Here is a 24,473-nt window from a genome sequence, read left to right on the forward strand (position 1 = left end):
ATCAAAGTACCATAGCTGGCATATTTACTTTTATTCTGAGTAGAGACAGTCTCCAAAAGTAGACAAAATATCCCCAAAATTTAACAAAAAACTTAAAAAGAGCCATTTGTAATATGAAAAGTAGAAGAATATTAAAATAACTCTTTCCCAAGAAGGCAGTAACCTCAAACTGACATATACTACACATATACATGTACATTTTGTCCTTATTTTGTTCTGATTCAAATGTGTAAAAACATCATTAGGAGTTGGGGTTGTAAACTGGTGTTGGGGAGCCACTGTGGTACATGAATAGTGAGCAAAAGAAACACGGTTCTTGCCATTATGGAGCATATGATACAGTGGGCTAAGAGATAACAATCACACCAATAAATACGTAATTGTAAGATGAGAAAAGCTAAGCCAAACAAGGACAGAGTGCTACAAAAGCCTATAAAAGGGAGGCTTGACCTAGTGTGGTGTCAGGGAAATCCTTGGGCAAACAACATTTTATTTGAGATCAGTCAGAGTTAGCCAAACAGGGGCAGAGGCATGGAGAGGAAAGGGCATTTCAGGTAGAGGTCATAGAAAGTGTTTAATGTAGGAAGGAGCATGGTGCCTTTGAGGTAATAAGAAAAGGCTACAGTGACTAAAGCAGAAGGAGAGGGAGACTGGTACCAAGAGATGGTCTGTTTACCGTTTTACTGATGACCTGAAACAAGCCTGCAAGCCTGCCCATCGAAGTGGATGGCTAAAATTGTATGAATGAATAGTATCCACTGAGTACTAGGATCAAGACTGAAATTGATGATGATTTTCTGAAATGGAGTAAGTTATGTCAAATATGACTAAAAGTTAAATCCTGAATGTTTTGAAAAGTCAACTGCACAAAAACACATATATAAGATGTGATTAAAAGCAGTTAAAATATAAAGTCTGAGGGTTTTAGTCAAAATAAGTGAGCAGTAAAATAAGGACAAGAAGATGTTAAAATAGTCCTAAACTCTTGCTAGAAGCAGATGTCCAGAGCAAGACCCTAGTCCTATTGTGTTCTGTAATGGGTCTACCACACTGAAGTACTGTAGTCAGCTCTAGGCAGTTAAAGCTGCTTTTTTTTTTTTTTTTTTTTTTTTTTTTTTTTAAGGGGGGGACGGAGGGACAGAACGGGAGGGGAAATCTTAAGCAGGCTCCATGCCTAGCCCAGAGCCTGATACAGGACTTGATCTCACAACCTTGAGATCATGACCTGAGCTGAAATCAAGAGTTGCCTGACTGGGTCATCCAGGCACCCCTAAGCAGTCACACTTTTAAAGGGCATTAATCATTTGAACATAACTAGAAGAGTATACAAGATGCTATGGCTCTAGAAAAGGAAGCAAAGTGATTTATTCTAGATAATAATTCAGTAACAACCAATAGGTTTGTTCAAACATTTGAAGAGATTTCATGTAGAAGAGGAAGTAAGATTTATTTTACAGAATTACAGTGAAAAGAATGGCCAGTAAGTATAAATTAGGCAAATTCAGGTCAAATTAGAAGTTCGTATCATCCACAATTATCCAAAGGTATTAAGGGCTATCTTGCATGTCAATTTGTTTTCATTGGAAGTGTGGAGGTGTTTAAATAAAGACTAGAAGTTCATCTAATGAGTAAGTTTTACAGAAGATTTTTGCTTGGGTGAGAGAGTAGGTGACTTCTAACCTAGTGTTTCATCCCAAAGTGAAAGTTAAATTCCCTCTAGCTTTTCTGTACCAATCCAATCCAAATACAATAAAAAATTCTAATCAACCAGACTGAAAACTTTAAATTACACATACATTGCTTAACAAAGAAAAAATTAAACGTTTGAAATAAATGATCTTAATATTTAGTGTAAATATGTAAAGATAATTTAACCAATGTGCCTACCAAATATATATTAAAAAGAAGCCACGGTCATTTATTTGAGTTAGAAGATGGTCCCTTTTCTTTCTGCATTGTTTTGATCTGATGCCCTAATTCTGAATAAGGTTTATAATTTGAGGCAGCATATTAACTTTTTATCCTGTAACCGCATTTGGTATCTGGGAAACATAATCACTGTAACTCCTCTGATTAAAAGGGGACACTAGTTAGACACTAAGAGAGCCTGGGCAGTGCTTCTCAACCTGGTTCAGTGGATAGGGTCTGGAATTTACACTTCATTTTGAATACCATAAAATAGTGATAATGATAAATATTAATATCCCTCACTAGCATATCCATCATAGCTCTGTGATCTATGTGCATTATAAAACCAAAACCAAGGGTGCGTGTTCACAAAAACAGTCTGTTGTGGACACACTCCAGTCACCCGCCACTGGTTTTTCAGTGTCCCTCTTCGGTGACTCTGCACATTCTTTCATAAAATAGCACACATCATCAGTTAGGTCACTTGACCAACCCCCCTCTGTGAGCTTCCTGAGGATAGAAGCTGTGTTCTCTCTTCTGGTAGATAAATAAGCATACAATAAATGTTTATGAACAGATACAGTAAATACTGTTGACAGGTTTTTTAAAAATATTGTTCACTTTGTGTTCTTTTGACTTGCTAATTTGTTCATTCATCTAGTAATCATTTGGAGAGAAGTTGAAATTTTAAAAATACATGAAAGAAAAAATATAAAATTGTAAAAATGTATTACTAAATTAATGTGTACAAAAATTGAGAAATATTCATTATTTGATATTATCAATAATTACCTCTAGATCATGGAACAGTAATATAGCAGAGGAATATAATTTGCAAACTACTGGCATAGAATTCAGCAAAAGATAAATCTTCCGTCAAAAGATTTCAAAGAACTAGCAGGTCTCATACTACTATGCCACCTATAATTTAGTCCTTTCTGGCAGGATGTAAAGGCACATCTTATTTTATTGCACGTGGCTTTACTGTGCTTAAAAAATATTGCCTCTACCCCCACTCCCCCAACTGAAGGTTTGTGGCAATGCTGCATGGAGCAAGTCTATTTGTGCCATTTTTCCAAAAGCATTTGCTCACTTTGTTTCTTGAAACATTTTGGTAATTCTTGCAATATTATTTCAAAATTTTTCATTATTATTATATTTGTATGGTAATCTGTGATCAGTGATCCTTGAGGTTACTATTGTAATTGTTTTGGGGTGCCATGAATGGCACCCATATAAGACAGAAAACTTAATTGATAAATGTTGTGTATATTTTGACTGCTCCATGGACTAGCTGTTCCCCTCATCTCTTTCCTTCTCCATTAGCCTCCCTATTCCCTGAGACACAAGAATATTGAAATTAGGCCAATTAATAACCCTACAATAGCCTCTAAGTGTTTAAGTTAAAAGAAGAGTCACTTGTCTCTCACTTTAAGTCAAAAGCTAGAACTGATTAAACTTAGTAAAGAAGGCATGCCAAAAGCTGAAATAGGACAAAAGCTATGCCTTTTGCACTAGTTAGCTGAGTTGTGAATGCAAAAGAAACGTTCTTGAAAGAAATTAAAAGTGCTACTCTAGGGAAAACACAAACGGTAAGAAAGTGAAACAGCCTCATTGCTGATATGGAGGAAGTTTTAGTGGTCCAGATAGAGGATCGAACCAGCCACACCATTCCCTTAAGCCAGAGCCTAATCCAGAGCATGGTCCTAACCCCTTCGATTCTGCGAAGGCTGAGTGTAGTGAGGAAGCTGCAGAAGAAAAGTCTGAAGCTAGCAGAGGCTGGTGCATGAGGCTTAAGGAAACAAGTCATCTCTGAACATTAAAGTGCAAAGAAAAGCAGCAAGTGCTGATATAGAAGCTGCAGCGAGTTATCCAGATGATCTAGCTCAGATAAGTCATGAGGGTGGCTACACTAAACAACAGACTTTCAGTGTCCATGAAACAGCCTTCTATTGGAAGAAGATGTCATCTAGGACTTTCATAGCTAGAAAGAAGTCAATGCCTGGCTTTAAGCTTCAAAGGACAGGCTAACTCTCTTATTAGGGGCTAATGTAGTTGGTGACTTTATTATTATTATTTTTTAAGATTTTATTTATTTATTGAGAGAGGGAGAGAGTACAAGCAGGGGCAGTTGGCAGAGGAAGAGGGAGAGGGAGAAGCAGGCTCTCTGTTCGGTCGGGAGCCTGACATGGGGCTCGATCCCAGAACCATCGGATCATGACCTCAGCCAAAGGCAGACGCTTAACCTACTGAGCCACCCAGGTGCCCCTGCAGTTGGTGACTTTAAATTGAAGCCAACGCTCATTTACCATTCTGATCATACTAGGGCCCTTAAGAATTATGCTCAATCTACTCTGCCTATGCTCTAAAAATGAACAATGAAGTCTGGATGATAGCACTTCTGTTTACAATATGGCTTACTGAATATTTTAAGCCCACTGCAAAGACGTACTGCTCAGAAAAAAAGATTCCTTTCAAATTATTGCTGCTCATTGACAATGCACCTGGTCACCCAAGAGCTCTGATGGGAGATGTACAGTGAGATTAATATTGTTTTCATGCCTTCTGACACATCATCCATTCTGCAGCCCATGGATCAAGGAGTAATTTCAAGTCCTATTTGTTAGCATTTTGTGAGGCTATAGCCACCACAGATAGCAATTCTTCTGATGGATCTGGGCAAAGTCAAATGAAAACTTTCTGGAAATGATTCACCATTCTAGATGCCATTAAGAACATTCATGAAACGTGACAAGAGGTAAAAATATCAATGTGAACAGAAGTTCGCAAGAAGTTGATTCTAACCCTCATGGATGACTTTGAGGGGTTCAAGACTTCAGTGGAGGAGATAACTGCAGATGTGGTGGAAAGAACAAGAGAATGAGAATTATAAGTAGAGCCTGAAGATGGGACTGAATTGCTGCAATCTCGATAAAACTTCAGTGGCTGAGGAATTGCTTCTTATGGATGAAGAAAGAAAGTGGTTTCTTGAGATAGAATCTATTTCTGGTGAAGATGCTGTGAAGACTGTTTAAATGAAAACAAAGGATTTAGAATATTACATAAACTTAGCAAAGGAGTGGCAGGATTTGAGAAGTCAATTTGAATACTGACTCCAATTTTGATCACATTACATGCTAGAGAGAAATCATTCAGGAAAGCAAGAGTCAATTGATGAGGCAAATTTCATTACTGTCTTAGTTTAAGAAATTGCCATAGCCACCCCAACCTTCAACCACCACCCTGATCAGTCAACAGCCATCAGTACTGAGGCAAGACCCTCCACCAGCAAAAAAAAATTACGACTTGTGGGAAGCTCAGGTGATGGTTAGCATTTTTTAGCAATAAAGTATTTTTTAAATTAAGGTATATACATTGTTTTTTTAGACATAATGCACAGTTAGTAGACTTCAGTATGGTGTAAACATAACTTTTATATGCACTGGGAAACTAAATAATTCATTTGACTCGCTTTACTGCAATATTCGCTTCACTATGGTGGTCTGTTACTGAACCTGCAATATCGCCAAGGTATGCCTGTAATGTGCTTTCAAAAAACCAGGATTGAAGGATTTTCTAAATAAAGAACAAATGTTATTTTGAAACTCATAAGAATATCAAGGATTCCAAAAATGCCACATTCTCAAGTGGGTGATAACATACACTTGATCACTTATTTTTCTAACAAATGAATTGTTGTAGTTCAAATATTCATTACAAAGATATAAAAATCACATCATGGGTAACTGGCAAAACAAAAAACAAAACAAAGCAAAAAACCTCCATGAATGTTTAAACCATATCCATTCATAAAAGGATTAAAGCAAAGTTAAGAAGCCTGAAAGTACAGTAAAATGACTAATGACTACGTGACAAGTGCTGTCATATTTAGAAAACCTCTCCGAAACCTGTTCTCCATGAATTTTTGTATCAACTGTTTTACTTACAAAAATGATATTTATAATTGAAATAATCAACTACTCTCATTGTTAAGTCAGCTTTAACATCAGTGGTAAAAACTAAGTTCTAAAAACTAGATCCTTATTGGTACTATTTATTTTATTACTCACTGCTTAATCAAACTCTAGATCTGTAAGTAGGTATCAGCTGTTCTGCAAGACAAGAAATTAATAGCAGCTATTAACAGATTCATAAGGAAACAATTAGACCAGTCACTATAGGAGCTGGAATGCTTGTTCTGGGCTCAAAGATCTTAATTAGAAAAAAAATATATAGAAAGAAAAACTACAAAAAGAGAGTACTTGAGACTAAGACTATGGATTTCTGATAGCATTGCTGTGTTCACTAAATACATTTCATATTGAGAAAAACATACTAACTAGACTTGTAAGAACTCTCTCTGGACCTTCCCTGCCTTTTTGGGAGGAGGGGAAGGGAAGTGTGTTAAGTGTTTAGACATGAAGTAAGGAGGATCAGGCTACAGAGCTCACTTACACCAAATGACAACACATTTTGGAAATACAGGATCACATTCTGCAGGAAACTACTTAGAAACCGCAGTCAGGCAGAATCAAAGGAAAGGAGAAAAACCGATACTACTTTTGAGTTCTTAATTCAGAAAGCATCATGGCTTTCGAATGACTTCAGTATAGAGGATACTGATCAGGATCACTGATCCACGGGACCTCATAGCCCAGATGAAATTCTGAATGGGATGGAGCTTATTTTCTAGCAAGAACGGGCTGAAGAGAGCTGGGAAAGAATAATTTTATGCAGAAGATCTAAGACTTACAAAGCATAGTAAGTGTTAAGGCAGCTTTATAAATCCACCAGAGGAAAGAACTAAATCATATGGTAACATGAAATAGGGCAGGTTGGAATATGAGCGTAGGCTGAAATTTAATAAAAGGGCTAGGGATAAATTTGAATAACAGCAGTAAATCCACATTTTGTCACACGATACACCTAACAATAAATCACTGCAAAAGCTAACACAGAAGGCTTCCTTTCCAGGAACAGTTACTACAATTATTAGCAAGGTAACTTTTTGTCTCCGACGGAGCCAAGGTAGCTGGTTCGACCAGGCAAGCCCTTTGGGAAGACTGGCAGCGTAAGGTAATTTCTCAACCCCAGCTAAGCAGACCGACCTGGCCATTTCTGAGCTATCGCCCGAGGTAAGGGTTTCTAATCTGGGTGTCCCGTGCGGCAGGGGCACACAAGGTTTCTGCAGCATCGGTGTGTTTGCTAAGCACACTCGCCACCCTCTGGGCACCCTGGCAGCCTCTGCTCCTCGTCAAGCGCACCTGCACTTGTGACCAACAGCTACGTCCGCCGGCCCACCGACTGCGCCGGCGGCAATATTCAAAAGCGGTTCCCAGCTCGAGGAGGACAAACTCTCTCCTGGTTCCCCGGAATCACCCATCCAACGGGACAAGCCATCTGCAGCCCCGGTCACTGGAAACTGTCGGGTTAGGAACGAAGCGTCCACGAAGGGCCTCCCAAGCCAGCGCTGCGCCCTAAGCCGAGGCCTAGAAAGGGTGGCGGGGCCAGGCCTGTTTCCTCAAAGAAGCGCCTCTCGGCAGCCAGGGGCTGGCGGGTGTTTCTCCTACCAGCCCTAGGGTCTTGGAGCAACAAGGAAGGGAAACGGCGAAAGGACAACACCGCGCAGCTCACCCCAGGTTCAAGGCATCGCGCTTCCGGCGGTAGCAGCTCCGCCGCAGCCCGCAGCTCAGACCCGCAGGCGGCGGCTACGCCAGCTCGGCCTGCGACCGGGTCGCACCTCAGTGACGCAGAAGCCCTGCCCACAGCGCGTTGCCTGGAAACGCGTTGCCCAACCTCTCGCGGCCACCCTGAGCTCCGCTCTCTCGCGCCGCTTTGTCTGAGGACCTTCGACGCCCGAGCCTCGGAGGCGGTCTGAGAGGGGGGTGGCGGCCTAGGAATGGGCCGTGCCCGAGAGGCGGCTGGACGAGCTTCGTCTGGCGGGCTTCTTGAGGCGCGGCTCTGTGAGGTGGCCTTGGCTCGCGCCTGGCCGGCCACCGCCTCTCCTGGCGCCATCTCCGCAGCAGCTGTGGGCCCAGCTGTTGACAAAGGCTGCACTGTAAATCTCGGGTTCGGTCGAGGGCTGGAGTCCAAGCCACCACTCACTAGGCCTCCAGCCTCGCAGTCGTCATAGCTACACGCAGGTAATCTTGTCACTGCACCGTGAGATGGGGCCGATGGCACTCACCCGGCTAGGTCAAGAAGCGTAGGAGATTGTGTGGAACGTAATTAAGGCTCCCGACGGTAAGCCCTCATAAATGGGGCAATTAGTATGAACACACGCGGGTGGTAGTACTGCTGTCCCTTAAGCATCTGTTGTGTACCCCGTACTCTACTCGGTCACCTTGCAGGCATTGCCCTTGTATAAGTAGTTCGCTCAAAGTTACATAGCCAGTAAACAGCGGAGCGAGGGTTTAGACTCAGATTTAAACCTTAGGGTAGATGAAACTAAATCAGGCTACTTAGCAGCTAAATTAAACTATTTATGATTCTTAAGGTTTGGACACTTGTCCTTCAATCATTTGTAGACTTATCCTGTGAAGAATTAATCCTGCTCTCTAATAATGGATAATATTTATTGACCATTAGAACAAGCCCTGTTCTAAGTACTTCAAAGGTATTAATTTAATCCTCATAGCAATGCCATGAGGTAGATATTATTAATACCTTCATTTTACAGTTGAAGAAACAGGAAAATAATTAAATTTTCCAAATTGTAAAGCTCATAGATGAGAATATAAGAAAAAAACTCGGTTACTTTGGATTTGGCAAAGATTTCTTAAGCATGGCACAAAAAGTCTAAATCTTAAAAAGGAAAAATTAATAAATTTTACTTTATCAAAATTAAAACGTCTTTTCAAAACATACTTAAGAAAGTAAAAAGGAAAGCCATAGACTGGGAGAAAGTATTTGCAAAGCATATATTTGATAAAGGACTTCTAATTAGAACTCTTTCAGGTCAATAAGAAGGCAAAGAACCCAATTTTTAAAAATTGGGCATCAAATTTAAACAAATTTAAACTTCACCAAAGAAGATACATTGATGACAAAATAAACACATGAGAAGATGCTTAGCATCATTAGTCATCAGGGAAATGCAAAGTAGAAGTACAATGAGGTATCACCGCATACCCTAGTCACAGAATAGCTAAAATTAAAAAGACTGATCATACGAATTGTTAGCAAGGATATGGAACAATTGGAGTTTTTATATACTGCATTTTGGGAATATAAAATGATGTAACTGTTTTGGAAAATTGGACCATTTCTTAAAACGGAAATTTGGCCAGGATGAGGTTGTGGAATATAGGTGAGGTTCAGCGGGGTGGAGTCCGGAGCCGACGACCAAGAAAGAATTCTTGAGGCGTCTTTGGTGCAAAAGGGTGGTTTATTAAAGCACGGGGTCAGGACCCGTGGGCAGAAAGAGCTGCTCTGGAGTCATGAGGAATGGCCCATTATATACCCTCAAGTTGGGAGGGGGTTAGGGATAGCGTAAGTCTCTAAGGAATTTTGGAAGCAAGGTTTCCAGGACTTTGAGGGGGCTAGCTACTGTTGGGAAAAGGTCATTCATTACCGTGGAATAAAACCTGAGTCATGAGACCATTCAGATGTATATTGGTGGGCCATGTGGTTAGGGGATGATTGCCAACACGTATCTTGGGGGGTGAGGGGTTAGAGATAAAGGAAGTTTCCAAAGGAATTTTTATACGTTAAAGTAGACTTACAGGATCTTGGTGGACGGGAGGCAGTCAGTCTAGGACTGCCTTTTGTCCTTAGCAAAGTATTAACATCGAGGCTGCTGAGTTCCTAGAGGAATGTCACCGTGCCTGTTTCAAGGACTTGTCAAAGGGCTGCAGGTAGTAAGGAAGTTTCATTGTGTCTACATACATTCCCTTCTGGAAGCTAGGTTACTGATAGCTTTGTTCTTATAAACTGCTAAGACATTTGTAAACTGAGGGAGACTCAAGTCTTGCAAGATTGTGGTATCTGTAGATTAACTGTTTCTTTGTCCTTTAGGGCAGCCAGGAGTGCCTGAGGAATGTCACATACATCCCATGGGGGAGGGGGTTGCAGGATGTCAGCTTCTGCTTTGTCCTCAGCTTGCCTTCCATTCCCTCATCAGGCCATTTCTTTAAAAGCTAAACATATACCTACCATACGATCCAGCCATTCCACTCTTAGGTATTACCCAAAAAGACTATAAATATTCATTGTTTGTGATAGGCCCAAACTAGAAACAAGTCAAATGCCCATCAACAGGTGAATAGTAACAAATTGTGGTATATCCACACAATGAAATACTGCTTGACAATAAGAAGGAATGAACAGTTGATAGACTCAGTAACATGGATGAATCTCAGAATAGTTATTCTGAGTGAAGGAAGCCAGACAAAAAAGAATACATACTGTGTGATTACATTGATATAAAATTCTAGAAAATCCAATTTGTAGTGATAAAAGCAGATCAGTGGTTGCAGATCAGTGGGATGGGAGGGCTGAAAAACGGGGCATGGAGATGGGTAGGAGGGCAATATCACAAAGGGGGAAATATTTTGTAGTGATAGACATGTTAATTTTCTCCCTTGTAGTGATGGTTTCACAGATGTATGCATATGTCAGAACTTCTCAAATTGTATACTTCTATCTTATGCAGTTTATTTATTTATTTATTTATTTTTAAAGATTTTATTTATTTATTTGACAGAGATAGAGACAGCCAGCGAGAGAGGGAACACAAGCAGGGGGAGTGGGAGAGGAAGAAGCAGGCTCATAGCGGAGGAGCCTGATGTGGGGCTCGATCCCATAATGCCGGTATCACGCCCTGAGCGGAAGGCAGACGCTTAACCGCTGTGCCACCCAGGCGCCCCTGTGCAGTTTATTATATACAAATTTTACCTCAGTAAAGTTGGGAGGGAAAAACGTACCTATTTAAATTTTAGGAGGCTTTACGTTACAGCCTAATCTGAGCCTGGGAGTCAGAAAATCACTGCAAATTGCTTTCAATGTATAAAACTGAAGTAGTCCTTTTTATAGAGTGTGGAGATATGGAGAACGTATATATGGAGAGTGTAGTGAGGATTGCACTATAGGGGAGACTACAAGATTAAAATATTTTAAAGTTAGTATTATTATCAACATTCCTAGATAATTTCTTCTCATCATGATAGCTTTTTTCTGAACTTGCCAAAGCATAATGATTTAACTAAAATATAAAACCATAAGACAGTAATAAGGATTATCTTACAAACTAATAGAAGAGGTTAGAAATTCTGAAATAGGAATTCTGAAGTTATGTTGTAGCTGGCTAAGGAAATCTTTATTTTTCTTACATATAAAAAAGGTGTAGGAAAATGTTTGTAGGAAACCGTAAGTATAAATAGCAAGAGTTATGGAAGAAGAAACCATAAAGTTAATCCTTTTTTAAGAGAAATGGATCCTTTGGGGCGCCTGGGTGGCACAGCGGTTAAGCGTCTGCCTTCAGCTCAGGGCGTGATCCCAGCGTTATGGGATCGAGCCCCACATCAGGCTCCCCTGCTATGAGCCTGCTTCTTCCTCTCCCACTCCCCCTGCTTGTGTTCCCTCTCTCGCTGGCTTTCTTCTATCTCTGTCGAATAAATAAATAAAATATAAAAATAAAAAAAGAGAAATGGATCCTTTTGTAATGAATCTTGTAATTTGTAATACATATTCAGATTTTCATATTTTATATAGGTATTTGCCCATGAAAATACAGAGGCTTCAATAAAATTGTAGTAGACACAGCCCTGTAGTGAAGACCAGGAAAATTTGAGACTTGTGAAACTCTTTTTCTAGGAAAGTATGTCCAATGCCTCCTGCTTTTGGTAAGGTCACTAAACATCTGTGACAGGACTGTGGGAATATATGAGGAAGGCTCTGAGTGATTTTGGACTGTAAACATTTTGAACTTCCTGTAATTTGTTCATAAAATCGTGAAGTTAAAAGAACTAATAAATCACTTGGTCTAATATTCTTCATTTATAGATGAGGAAACTGAGATCCAAAGATGACAAGTGATTGACCTAAGGACCACAGAGCAAGTTAACTAAACTGGATTAGAATCCAGATTTCCTGGCCACTAGTGTAGTGCTTTTCCTCAATACATTAATGCTTTTAATTATATTAGTATAGAATACAGAGGAACAACTGGCCACCTGTAATTAAGATTAAAGCTTCATCATTTTCTAGGATGATGCAGTTTGTGGTTTTTATGTCCTTTCTGGCTGTTTCTTCTCAAGCTCTGTCCTCTGTTTTCTGCTTTTATATTTGAAAATTTGGGGAACTCAGGCACTCATAGCTTCAATTATCATCTGTATTCAGATGATTTCCTAATCAGCATTACCAGTTGTTATCCTTCATTAGTGTTTTAATCCTGTATCTCCATATTTATATGGAGTATCTCCCAGAGTAATGAATGTACCACAGTAATGGGCACCTGAATTCAACAATCTCTGTGTCAGAGGAGCTTCAGTATTCCTTCTGGTCTCCCAGGCTAAATCATATGAAGAGATTGCTTTCTGTCTCCTAGAGCATTCTGTCATGGTATCCTGTACTTTCTTTATAATTTCTTCTTGTTTTATTCTTTTATCCTTTTTTTTTTTGAGTTTTTAGTGTGTACCAGGTACCAAAAGTATTCTATATGTATTATCTTATGTAAGCCTCACAACAACCCTGAAAGATAGATACCAATATCATGTCAGTTTTATAGAAAAGAAAACGGTCCTAGAGAGGTTAAATAAATTGCCCAAGGTCACATAGTTCATAAATAGTAGAGCAGGGATTCAAATCCACTGTCTGATTTCAGAACCTCAAGTTTTATCTACTGCATTATATTTCTACTATTGGACTTAACCCATTCCATACTATCATCTCAATCTAAATTCCTTGGTATCTGACAGATAAATTAGTGTAACGTCTTATCCAATCAACTTATCCTGAACATATTTATTCGGCCCATCTTGCTGCCAAACCAAGCAACTTAAAACATTATCTTTATTAAGTCTATACCATAAAGGTGCTGGTGTTCAGTATTAGGCCAGAACATATAAATAAGATGGACTGCAGTGTTTGGGAACTCATTTTAAATGAATGATTTTACCATCCCGTTGCCTCAAAGATCTACCTGGATCTTGAGAAGAGTCATTCTATATACTGCCTACCCCCATTATTACCACGTCATTCCAAACCACCTCCTAACACTCTCCCCCCCAGTCCTTTATTGCTATGTCCTACAATCACTGATCTCTGCGACTCTTTATAGCCCACTTTCCTTTGGCATACCTCTTCTTCACCCACCCCAGCCTAGCTTCCTCTCTGCCTTCACTATCTCAGTTCGACCTCAGGAATTCCCATTCTTCTGCCAACAACTCCTCTGCCATTATCTGCTTTTCCTTTGAACACTTTCTACCTTCTCCTTTGAACACTTTCTACCTTACTGAAATCAGAGGAATCTACTTCCCTGGCAACCTTTTTGGCTAGGAGACAAGTTAACATTCTCTTCCCTAGCTGTCACGTCCTGTCTCATCAGTGTTTTTATACCATCAATCAGCTGTCTCTCTCCTTTAAACTCTTCCAGCTGGAAGTCTGTTTAATAACAGCAGAGCAAAGCCTAATACAGCAGAGCCTAATAACAGCAGAGCAAAGAAGTCACATTTCTCCTTATGCAAGTGCAAAACTCAAACCTTACCATTATCATGTATAATGCAAGGAAAGATCAAACCAATGTATACTGACAGGGCCAGGGGAAATGAAGTCAGAAAGTTCAAGAACAACATAGAGAGTACTTGATCCAATCCTGGGAGCTATCCACTTTGGTCTTTGGGTCCTTGTTTCCACAGACAGACCAATGGGAAATGACAAAGTTTACTCTCAGAAAGAAAAACCCAGGTCAGTTTATCACTCTGCTACATGGAAAACAAGGTCTAGAAGCAGGCAGTTCATGATTATATTTCCCAGATTATCTAAAATATGTCTTTTACAGATAGTAAATTTTTACTCTTATTACATTTTGATTGTTATATTTGAAATTTCTTTTAATTGAGAGCAGTCCTTCTTCCCTCCTTTTTTCATACTATTACCTTATTGCAGAAACTGGGTGTATTAGGGTTCAACCAGAGAAACAGAACAAGTGGGAGATATATAGTAAGAGATTAATTGCAAAGAATTGGGTACTCGGGAGAGCTGGTAAGACAAGATAGAAATGGAACTTGTGGGCATGAGCTGAAACCACTAGTCACAGATAGAATTTTTATGAACAGCCTCTGTTCTGCTCTTAAATTCTTTCAACTGATCAATCAGACCCATCCAGATTATATAAAATAATCTTCCTTACTTAAAGTCAATTGATTATGGACTTAATTACATGTACAAAATGCCTTCACAGCAACACTTAGGTTAGTGTTTGATTGAAATAACTAGGCACTAAAGTCTGGCCACATTGACACATAAAGACTATCACATTAGGTCACTTGTTGTATAGACTATTCCTACATATTGGATTTATCTGTTTTCTTCCTTGTAGTGTCTTTTACTTTGTTCTTTTTCTGCCCATGTTTTCTATTAATGCAGTTTGACTTTAGAGGTTTGATTAGATTCAGACTCCATCAGACTCTTCTGGAAAAATACTTTGTAGGTGGTGTTGTGTGCTTCGTGTTACATCAGGAAGCCCACAATATCTGCTTGTCCCACTTTAAGATTGATCATTGGGGTTCTCCTCAATAGTTTATCTAGTAATTTTGTCCATTAGGTTGGTAGTCTGAATCCATTTTATTAGGGATTACAAAATGGTGACTTTCTGGGGCGCCTGGGTGGCACAGCGGTTAAGCGTCTGCCTTCAGCTCAGGGCGTGATCCCGGCGTTCTGGGATCGAGCCCCACATCAGGCTCCTCTGCTGGGAGCCTGCTTCTTCCTCTCCCATTCCCCCTGCTTGTCTCTCTCTCACTGGCTGTCTCTGTGTCAAATAAATAAATAAATAAATAAATCTTAAAAAAAATGGTGACTTTCTAATTATTTATTTATCAGTGTCATTTCTATAAAAAAAAACTTTTCCGTATGAACTAGGGGTATTTGGTTACCTTGAAATACTGTCCATACAGGGAAGTCAAGAAAAATGCCAAATTCTTTCTTTTAAGGAGTTGGTACCTAGTTACTAGCAATCATGTCCAATGTGTGGAATTTAAATTTTTTTAGTATAACTACAAATTTATGGGTTTTTTATACTTGATCAGTTGCATTTTGTATTTCTTTTGCTGTTAGTTCCATCTTTGGCCAATGGTAACCATATCATATTATCTTGTTGACAAGACAACTTTCTTGCATTCTGGTCCCACCTTGGCTTATCTTCTATATTTACTGTTCCAGACCTGGAACCAGCCATTTCTCCAGGGAGTTCTGGATCCTTTCGATGGGGAATGGTATTTAGAGACCACAATCTGGTTGCTAGATGTATTTCATAGCTATTGGATTGTCATTACTTCTAGTCCTTTTCAGAGGACAGAGCTGGGGAATATATATTTATTGTTTGTTTATTTTTTGAGAATATATGTTTTTAAAAATATTTTTATTTATTTATTTTTTGATGTAAAGTTCGATGATTCATTAGTTGCATATAACACCCAGTGCACCATGCAATACGTGCCCTCCCGAAGGCCCATCACCAGCCTATCCCATTCCCCCACCCCCCTCCTCTCTGAAGCCCTCAGTTTGTTTCTCAGAGTCCATAGTCTCTCTTGCTTCATTTCCCCTTCTGATTACCCTCCCTTTCTTTTTTTTTTTTTTAAAGATTTTATTTATTTATTCGACAGAGATAGAAATAGCCAGCGAGAGGGAACACAAGCAGGGGGAGTGGGAGAGGAAGAAGCAGGCTCACAGTGGAAGAGAAGAGCCTGATGTGGGGCTCGATCCTATAACGCCGGGATCACACCCTGAGCCGAAGGCAGACGCTTAACCGCTGTGCCACCCAGGCGCCCCTACCCCCCCTTTCTTTATCCCTTTCTTCTCCTACCAATCTTCCTAGTTCTTATGTTCCATAGATGAGAGAAATCATATGATAATTGTCTTTCTCTGCTTGACTTATTTCACTTAGCATTATCTCCTCCAGTGCCGTCCATGTCGCAGCAAATCTTGAGAATATATGTTTGAAAAGAAAAAAATAATTTAGAGTTGATACTGCTATTCCTAACTTAAATTTAATATTTCAAGATTTTAAATATAACACTGATTTTAATAGTTGTATCTCTTTAATCTCACATTGAAAATCTTATTACCTAATAACACTAAATAATTATTTATATTATAAGGTATAGGAAATAGATTCAAAATAAAAATACCAATATTACTACTGACAATTTGGTTACTGAGTTAAATTTACATGTACTTACTGCTCTATTTGTCCTTAGAATATGCATCACTAAAATATAGAGCCAAAATAGCTGTATCCTAGGCCCTTGGAATAATTCTTTTTTTAGTGATTCCTCATTTTGTTTTTTTATTTTTAGCAATTGCTTCTTAAGTTTAGCTTTACTTTTGAAATGTTAAAGTTTTCTCTGTTTCCAAAGTTAGAACTACATAATAAGGCATATTTGGAGAAATATCATGCCCATTCCCAGTCCTCTACCCTGTTACCTCCTTTTCATGTATTTAAATATTTTGGTCTTTCTTTACAGGATTTTTGCAAATATAAGCAAATACAAACACACACAAATATAAATAGAAGTAAAAATATGTTTGTGTTTTCCACCCCATTCTTACACAAAGTATAGTGTTTGGTGATTTCCTCTTTTTTATCACTTAGTAATATATCCTGAAGATCACTTAATATTAAGAGTAATTAAAGAATGAGATTTACCTCATTTTTTTGACAACTACATAGAATTCCAACATATGGATTTATCATAGTTTTTTCAACTGAGCCTGTTTTGATGGACATGATTAATTTTACCCATAGAGTTCAATAGTGAATGATCTTTTATGTAAGTAATTTCACTTTTTTTTTTTTTTTGCCAGATATTACCAAAGTCCTCTCTATGGGAAGAATTCTCAGCAGTAATGTATGAGAGTGCTCTGTTCACCTGGATATTAAAAGAATATTCTGTCATATTTTTTAATTTGTGCCAATCTGTAGAGGTGGTATAGTAGGAATTAGTTTTAATTTTCATTTTTCTCATTATGAGTGATAGTGAGCTTATTTCTTATATTTAAGAGATATTTTCATTTTTGTTGTGAATTGTCTGTTGTTTTGTCCATTTTCCCCAGTGGTTTAATTTTTTTTATGTTTAAGAGCTCTTCATGTATTATATGTATTAGCCCTTTGTCTATGTTTTAAATTGCAGATACCTTTTCCCACTTTATCACTTGTCTTTTGACTTTGGAATTTGGGGCCATGCAAACCTTTTTATTTTTATGTGGTCAAATAGGTCAAGATATGTATGTAATCTTGTCTTCATCAAGATAGCAATCATGTTTTTATTGCTTCTGGATTTTTTATCATAGTTAGGAAGATTTTCTTCTCTTCTAGATTATAAAGGAATGCACCCATATTTTCTTCTAGTAGTTAAAAGGTTTTGTTTATTACATTTAAATCTTAGACCCATCCGGGATTTATCCTGGCATATTATGTGAAAGGTAGATCTGATTTTATCCTTTTTACCAAGTGATTCTCCAGTTCCAATATGATTTAGTCCATCTTTCCCCCCCGTCTTGTTTGTCCCCTTTTAAAAGGCATTTAGTTCTTACACAAATTCAGGTCGATTTGTGAGTTGTCTATTCTTTCACATTGGTCTTTTCATGCAAAAGTGCTAGTGCACTTGTTTTGATTATAGAGATTTTATAATATGTTTTAATATCTTGTAGGGATAACTTTCCCCTTCATTGCTCTTTTTTTTCTCCTTGAAAGAGAACTCATCTGCGAAGGGAAAAGGAAGTCAGGCCGTTATGAATGACCATGTAATAAAACCTTAGATGGGGAGTAAAGCCTTAGATGACTTAGATGGAACAAGGCAATTTTGACTAAATTTTTTCCATGAACCAATTCCCGTGAAACCAAATCTAAGTCACAGATTTATAGAGGGACGTTCATAAAAACTGCAAAGCTGTCTGCACTAAAAGAACAGTATATTAGCTTATGATAAGTACTGCTGTGGTCCAATGCGGGCTGGATCCCAGGTCCCTGAGATCATGACCTGAGCCGAAACAAAGAGTTGGCCACTTAACCAACTGAGCCATCTAGGCATCCCTGCTCTGGTCCATTTCTAATGGAGTTAAGCACAAATGGAACAAGAAGTACTAATTCTTATCTTGTCATACACAAGGATTGGTAGATAAAATACGTGACATTCAGTTAAATTTGAATTTCAAGTAAACAATTTTTAGTATAACTATGCCTCAGATATTACTTCACACATGTGTATGGGACATATTTACAATAAAATATTATTTGTTATTGACTGAAATTCAGATATAATTGGATTTTTCTGGTATTTGTTTTGCTAAATCCCACAAGCCTATCTAGACACATTTCTTCACTTTGGGAATTCAAGGGTTCCAGTGCATCAGCACTGGTGTCAGGCAATTGTAGCTGCAGTAATACCTGGCAGAGATGGCAGTGCCTGAAGATTTTTGTGGTAACTGGAGGAAAAGGCAGCAGTCTCTAGTAGACAAGTCATCATCTAGTGAAGTAGCATTGTTACTTGGTAGATACGATCTAGAATATCACCAAGGAAGCTATAAAAGAATTTGGCATAGTCAGTGGCACCTTGTGGGTGTGGCAATTCCCAGAGGATACAGAAGCAGGACTTAGTAGAGGCAGTGGTACCTGGTAGCTGTGGTGATACCTAGAGGAGATAGTCACGATGCTTGGTGGGCGAGAAAGAAACAAGTAGAAGTGGTCAGTGCATCTAGTAGAAGACATGAGAGTACTCACTGGAGTGTAACTAGGCCAAGAGCAGTGGGAAAAAAATTTAATGCCATATGATAGGTGACCATATTTGCTTGTGAACATGTTTGAGTGTCCTGCTTCTGGATAAACTTAGTTAACTTTTTTTCAAGAAGCAGGATTCTGCTTTAACAGATCTAGAGAAACGCAAGTTAAATTGGTGCTTCCCAAGTCATCATTCTGGTAAAAGAGAATAAAGAAAGTATAGAGAGTGTAATAAGGATAATTATATCTGACCCTACCCAGACTTGGTTGATATCAGCCAATAACCTCCAGTGCAGGGCTCTCTGCAGAACTTTTGAGCATAGGGCTTTAAACCTGGAGGCCTAAGTAGGATCCAGAAAGAGAAGGACACAACAAGAACCACAAGTCCACTTATCTCACCACATATATGAGGTGGAAGTGATAGATGAGGATGGCTACCTGGCCTCTTGGGACCAGGCCCTGCCATTGTCTGAGACAGAAAACAGACCATTGGGTGCTAGGAATAGGCACTGAGATTTAAAGCAGAGTAACTCCACCTACCAGTGAAATATGATCCAGAAGAGATCTTGGCTGTTACTAATTGGGTAAGTACCTCCCTTTCCCATGGGAGAGTGGTATTAGGAAAGGGACATATAGAAGTGGGAGCAAGGATGGGAATATTTTCTTGCTTATATTAAAGTTTGAATTGTTCCCCAGCTCTGGTTGCCACCACATGACCTTTTCCCCTGTGCAGATTCAGGGCACCCAGCTTACTCTAAGTGTTATTAAAGTGCTATTTGACTGAGCATCTTAATACTTTGATCTACCTGCATTGGGGTTTCAGAAACAGGGCAAGATCCCCCACAGGCAAAGCCATGTTTCAGTCCAAATTGGGATCAAGTTTGCTTCTTCAGATACCAGTTAATACGCATGGTAAATTCACATTGTCTCTGTTATCTACTAATGGCATACACTTGTGCCATCCTCCTTTCTAGATTACAACACAGACATATTTTCCATGCTTGGTCCAGTTGGATTTAGACATCTCCCCATACCTCTACTACATAGAAATTTCCGTTATGTTTTTCTACTTGATAGTATATCTTTAATAGATTTTCTTTTTTTTAAAATTAAAGATGTTAATTCTAGTATAGTTAACATACAGTGTTATATTAGTTTCAGGTGTAGAATATAGTAATTCAACAATTCTATATATTGCTCATTGCTCATCATGATAAGTGTACTTTTAAATCTCCATCACTTATTCCACCCATCCCCTCTCCCACCTCTCCTCTGGTGACCACCAGTTGTTCTCTATAGTTAAGAGTCTGTTTCTTGGTTTGTCTCTCTCTCTCTTTTTTCTCCTTTTGCTCATTTGTTTTGTTTCTTAAATTCCACATATGAGTGAACTGCTGTGGTATTTGTCTTTCTGACTGGCATATTTCACTTAGCATTATATCCCCTAGATCCAACCATGTTGTAGTAAATGGCAAGATTTCATTCTTTTTATGGCTAAATAATATTCTATTGTATATATGTACCACATCTTGTTTATCCATTCATCTATTGATGGACACTTGGGCTGCTTCCTTAATTTGGCTGTTGTAAATGCTATAATAATAGGGATGGTGCATGTATCCCTTGAGTTAATGTTTTTGTGTTTTTGAGTAAATACCCAGTCATGTGATTACTGCATATTTTTAACTTTTTGAGGAACCTCCATACTGTTTTCCACAGTGGCTGCCCCAGTTTGCATTCCCAACAGTGCACAACGGGTCCTTTTTATCCACATCCTTGTCAACACTTGTTATTTCTTGTGTTTTTTTGATTTTAGCCATTCTGACAGGTATGAGGTGGTATCTCATTGTGGTTTTGATGTGCATCTCCCTGGTGACGAGTGATGTTGAGCATCTTTTCATGTGTCTGTTGGCCATCTATACATCTTTTTCAGAGAAAGGTCTGTGTCTTCTGCCCATTTTTAAATTGGATTATTTGGTTTTTTGGTGTTGAGTTGTATAAGTTCTTTATATATTTTGAATACTGACTGTTTATTGGATATGTCATTTGCAAATATCTTCTCCCATACAGTAGGTTACCTTTTAGTTTTGTTGATTGTTTCCTTCACTGTGCAGAGAATTTTTATTTTGATATAGTCCCAGTAATTTTTTTTTGCTTTTGTTTCCCTTGCCTCAGGTGACATATCTAGAAAAATGTTGCTATGGTCAATGTCAGAGAAATTGCTGCCTGTACTCTCTTCTAGGATTTTGTGGTTTCAGGGCTCAGATTTAGGTGTTTTGTTTTTTTTTTTAAGATTTTATTTATTTGTCAGAGAGAGAAAGAGGGAGAGAGCACAAGCAGAGGGAGAAGCAAGCAGAGGGAGAAGCAGGCAGAGGAAGAAGCAGGCAGAGGAAGAAGCAGGCTTCCTGTAGAGCAAGGAGCCCGATGGCAGGACTTGATCCCAGGACCCTGGGATCATGACCTGACCTGAAGGTAGACACTTAACTGACTGAGCCACCCAGGCCTCCCTCACATTTAGGTCTTTAATCCATTTTGCATTTATTTTTGTGTATGGTGTGAGAAAGTGGTCCAGTTTCATTATCATGTAGCTGACCAGTTTTCCCAATACCATTTGTTGAAGAAACTTTTTCCCATTGTATATTCTTTCCTTCTTTGTTGAGAATTAATTGACCATGCAATTGTGGGTTTATTTCTTGGTTTTCTGTTCTGCTCCATTGATCTATGTGTCTATTTTTATGCCAGTACCATACTGTTTTGATTACTATAGCTTTGTAATATGATTTGAAGTGTGAAATTATGATACCTCTGGTTTTCTTTTTCTTTGCAAGATTACTTTGGCTATTCAGGGTCTTTTGTGGTTCCATACAAATTTTAGGGTTGTTTGTTCTAATTCTGTGAAAAATGCTATTGGTATTTTGTTGGGGATTACATTAAATGTGTAGATTACTTTGGATAATGTAGACATATTTGTTCTTCCAACGCATGAGCATGGAATATCTTTCCATTTCTTTGTGCCATCTTGAATTTTATCAGTGTTTTACAGTTTTCAGAGTACACGTCTTTCACCTTCTTAGTTAAGTTTATCCCTAGATATTTTAATGGTTTGGGTGAAATTATAAGTGGGGTTGTTTTCCTAATTTCAATTTTTGCTGCTTTATTATTAGTGTATAAGAATGCAACAGATTTCTGTATATTGATTTTGTATCCTGTGACTTTACTGAATTCACTTAACAGTTTTAGAAGTTTTTGGGTGGAATCTTTAGGGTTTTCTTTATATAGTATGTCATCTGTAAATAGTGAAAGTTTTACTTCTTCCTTACCAATTTGGATGCCCTTTATTTCTTTTTCTTGTCTGATTGCTATGTCTGGAACTTCCAGTACAATGTTGAATAAGAGTGGTGAGAGAGGACATCCTTGTTTTGTTCCTGATCTTAGTGGGAAAAGCTCTCAGTTTTTCCCCATTGAATATGACGGTAGCTATGGATCTACATAAAAGGCCTTTATTATATTTGGGTATATTCCCTCTAAACCTACTTTGTTGAGGGCTTTTATCATGAATGTATGTTGTACTTTGTTAAATGTTTTTTTTTTTTTTTTGCATCTTTTGTAATGATCATGTGGTTTGTATTCTTTCTCTTATAGGTGCGATGTATCATGTTGGTTGATTTACAAATATATATATATATATAGAAGGAGTAGGGAGGGCAAGGAGAGGGAGAGAGAGAATCTTAACCAGACTCCATGCCCAATGTGGAGCCCTACATGGGGCTTGATCTCACAACCCTGAGATCATGACCTGAGCCAAAATCAAGAGTCAGATGCTTAACCAACTGAGCCACCCAGGAGCCCCTGATTTGTGAATATTAAACTACCCTTACATCCCAGGAATAAATCCCACTTGATTGTGGTGAATGATTTTGTCAATGTTTTGTTGGATTTGGTTTGCTAATATTTTGTTGAGGATTTTTGCATCTATATTCATCAGAGATACTGGCCTGTAGTTCTCTTTTTTGGTGATGTCTTTATCTGGTTTTGATATCAGGGTAATGCTGGCCTTGTAGAGAATGAATTTGGAAGTTTTCCTGCCTCTTCTATTTTTTGTAATAGTTCAAGAAGAATTATTAACTGTTCTTTAAATATGTTGTAGAATCTGCCTGTGAAGCCGTCTAGTCCTGGATTTCTGTTTGTTGGGAGTTTTATGATTACTGATTCAATTTCATTGCTGGTATTTGATCTGTTCAAATTTTCTATTTCTTCCTGCTTCAGTTTTGGTAGGTTATGTGTTTCTAGGAATTTATCCATTTCTTCTAGTTTGTCCAATTTATTGGCATATAATTTTTCGTAATATTCTCTTATAATTCTTTGTGTTTCTGTGGTGCTGGTTGTTATTTCTCTTCTTTCATTTCTGATTTTTTTTTTTGGGGGGTCCTTTCTCTCTCTTTTATGAGTCTGGCTAGAGGTTTGTCAGTTTTATTGATCTTTTCAGAGAACCAGTTTCTGGTTTCATTGATCTTTTATTATTTTTTAAGTTTCTGTATTATTTACTTCTGTTCCAGTCTTTATTATTTCCTTCCTTCTTTTAATTTTGGGTTTTGTTTATTTTTCTTATTCTAGCTGTTTTAGGTATAGAGTTAGGTTGTTTGAGATTTTTCTTCTTGAAGTAGGCCTGTATTATTATAAACTTCCCTCTTAGAACTGCTTTTGCTGTATCCCAAAGATTTTGGACTGTTGTGTTTTCATTTTCATTTGTCTGCATGTAATTTTTAAATTTCTTTTTTGATTTCTTGGTTGACCAATTCGTTTTTTAGTAAGTTGCATGTTATTTAACCTCCATGTAGTTGTGCTTCTTCCAGATTTTTTTTCTTGTAGTTGATATCTAGTTTCATAGTATTATGGTCAGAAAAGATGCATGGTATGACTTCAATTTTTTTTTAATTTGTTGAGATTTATTTTTTGGCCTAATATGTGATCTGTTCTGGAGAATGTTCCATATACACTTGATAATAATGTGTATTCTATTTTAGGATGGCATGTTCTAAATATATCTGTTAGGGGCACCTGGGTGGCAGAGCGGTTAAGCGTCTGCCTTCGGCTCAGGGCGTGATCCCGGCGTTGTGGGATCGAGCCCCACATCAGGCTCCTCCGCTATGAGCCTGCTTCTTCCTCTCCCACTCCCCCTGCTTGTGTTCCCTCTCTCGCTGGCTGTCTCTCTCTCTGTCGAATAAATAAATAAAATCTTTAAAAAAAAATAAATATATCTGTTAAATCCATCTAGTCCAGTGTGTCATTCAAAGCCACTGTTTCCTTGTTGATTTTCTGTTTGGATAATCTGTCCATTGATGTAAATGGTGTGTTAAAGTCCCCTACTATTATTGTGTTGCTATTGATTAGTTCCTTTATGTTTGTTATTCACTGTTTTTTGTGTTTGAGTGCTCCCACATTGGGTACATGAATATTTACAATTGTTCTATCTTCTTGTTGGATTATGCCCTTTATTATTACATAGTTTCCTTCTTTGTCTCTTGTTACAGCTTTGTTTTATTTATGTTTTTATGTATTTATTTATTTGAGGGGGTGAAAAGCAGCAGGAGAGGGAGAGAGAAAATTTTAAGTAGGTTCCATGCCCAGTGCAGAA

General features: G+C 38.3%; 1 protein-coding gene and 1 long non-coding RNA gene across 3 annotated transcripts in view; one reads left to right on the forward strand and one right to left on the reverse strand.

The window, feature by feature from the left end:
- RNF141 (ring finger protein 141) overlaps positions 1-7,682 on the reverse strand; it is a 32,507-nt gene extending 24,825 nt beyond the window's left edge. Inside the window, exon 1 of one of the 2 annotated variants that reach the window (XM_002916144.4) lies at positions 7,543-7,682. The gene's annotated coding sequence lies outside the window, so the exon portion shown is untranslated. Of the gene's footprint in view, positions 1-7,172; positions 7,516-7,542 lie in introns of those variants that run through there. The other variant, XM_034666567.1, reaches the window with a different exon arrangement.
- An 11-nt stretch (positions 7,683-7,693) lies between these two features.
- The window catches only part of LOC105236217, a 161,925-nt gene continuing 145,145 nt past the window's right edge, over positions 7,694-24,473 (forward strand). Inside the window, exon 1 of the long non-coding RNA XR_004627194.1 lies at positions 7,694-8,051. This is a non-coding gene — a long non-coding RNA (uncharacterized LOC105236217). The remainder of the gene's footprint in view (positions 8,052-24,473) is intronic.

This window comes from Ailuropoda melanoleuca, chromosome 8 (genome assembly GCF_002007445.2).
Source record: "Ailuropoda melanoleuca isolate Jingjing chromosome 8, ASM200744v2, whole genome shotgun sequence".
In the NCBI taxonomy this organism is placed as follows: Eukaryota; Metazoa; Chordata; class Mammalia; order Carnivora; family Ursidae; genus Ailuropoda; species Ailuropoda melanoleuca.